General features: G+C 36.8%; 1 pseudogene; it reads left to right on the plus strand.

The window, feature by feature from the left end:
- Positions 1–402: 402 nt before the first annotated feature.
- Positions 403–1409, plus strand: LOC149550130 ((6-4)DNA photolyase pseudogene; annotated as a pseudogene).
- The last annotated feature ends 601 nt before the right edge of the window (positions 1410–2010 follow it).

Raw genomic sequence — 2010 nt, forward strand, 5'->3', positions numbered from 1 at the left:
GGCACAAAAATTGGCAGCTTGCAGATAAGTGATAAAGTGAGTTTGAATTGATGGTTTAGTGATTGAACTTGATTCTAATCAGTTTGAGATGATTGGTGGATCAGTTTGACAGTTTAGTTGTTTAGAAACAAAAAAAAATTTAGCTAAACCACTTGGGGCTCGACTAATCACATCAAATTGATAAGACATTGGTGAAGATGTTTTAAAAGACATCAATATTTGAATTCTTTAATTGGAATATCTATAGGTCACTATGCAAACAAGATAATGAATTTTTAACAAATGAGACAACAAAAGAAATTGTGCAAGAACGGAAATCAGGATTTGATATTGTCAAGCAAATAATAGTGCCTGTTGTTCAGAATATTTTATTCTAGGTTTAATGCTTCACTAATGTTGGAAATGTTTTTAAAAAAAAAACAACAAAGGGACAACCATGCTAAGGAATATGCATCAAAGCTTGGAGTGGATGTTTTATGTCCTATAAGCCATACAATATTTAGTCCAAAGGAAATTATCAAAAAGAAACACTGACTCTATTGACACTCATTACCCTTGTTTTTGAAGACATTTCTCAGGAGGATTCTAGTCCTTTTCATGGTGGTGAAATAGAAGCATTAAGGAGATTAAATGAATTCCTACATGATAAGAAATGGGTAGCAGAGTTTGAAAAACCTAAAGGAGATCCAATTGCCTTCTTGAAGCTAGCAATGACTATTTTGTCACCATACTTGAAATTTGGTTGTCTTTCTTCAAGGCTATTTTATAAATGCCTACAAGAAGTGTATGGAAAAGTGAAGAACCACACAAGACCTCCAGTGTCCCTAGAAGGATAGTTGTTATAGAGAGAGTTCTTTTACATTGTGGCATATGGTACACCCAAATTTGAGCGTATGAAAGGGAATCCAATTTGCAAACAAATTCCCTTGAATGATGATGATCACCTTCTTGCTACTTGGAGAAATGCTAAAATTGGTTATCCTTGGATTGATGTTGTCATGGTTCAGCTTCAGAAATGAGGATGGATGCATCATCTTGCTTGCCTTGCAGTTGCATTCTTTTTAACTCATGGTGATTTGTTTGTGCACTGGGAGAAGGGAGGAGATGTCTTTGAAATACTACTTATAGACTCAGATTGGGCAATCAATAATAGCAACTAGATGTGGCTATCATGTTCAGTAGCCTTTTCTCAGTACCATCACATATATTTTCCAATTTCTTTTGCCAAGAAGTACGACCCCAATGGCAATTATATATGACATTTCCTTCTTGTCTTGAAAGATATGCCGAAGAGTATATATATGAACCTTGGTTTGCACCACTTGAAGTTCAAAGGAAAGAAAACTGTCATTGGCAGAGACTATCTTAAACCTTTGGTTGCCCATGTTGAAGCAAGCAAAAAAATGTAAAGAGAGGAGTGACCACATAAGAGAAGACACCATGCAGCATATGAAGAGGAATCTGCACTATAAAAGGAATAGTAGGAAGGTGTGGATGAGGGCGGCATGATAAAAGAGCCACAAAGAAAAAGAAGAGGTCTTTCCATGCGAAGAAGATGCCCACAGCTATAGGGAGATGCCATGTAAAAGAAAGCCCCTATGTTATTGAAGAAAAGGGAACCAACACATGTAAGAAAGGAAGTCTCCCATGGCAGGGTAAGGGGAGTTGATGTTTGAAGGAGCAGAACGAGGTCTAAAGAAGAGAGATGGTATGCTCGAAGAGGGTCCCCACATTTTATAAGGGGTAGCTCGTGTCCAAAGAGGGAATATTCATTCCTAGTGGAAGGTCTACGTCCAAAGCAGAGGCAGTATGTAAAGGAGGCCCAAAATATTAAAGAAAAATTCTTGTACAAAGGAAATTTCACACCCCCAATAGCAAGAAAATGGAAGAATCCGCAGTCATAAAATAAACCATCTAAAGAATGGAAACTACTAATATAAGTGAAGGTCCATGCTATCAATAATAGCCTAAAAATAAAAGAATCTAGTGCAAAGAAGCAATGCAAGTGAA

The sequence above is a fragment of the Cupressus sempervirens genome, chromosome 7, assembly GCF_028749045.1.
Source record: "Cupressus sempervirens isolate cs-2001-9-10 chromosome 7, ASM2874904v1, whole genome shotgun sequence".
NCBI lineage: Eukaryota > Viridiplantae > Streptophyta > Pinopsida > Cupressales > Cupressaceae > Cupressus > Cupressus sempervirens.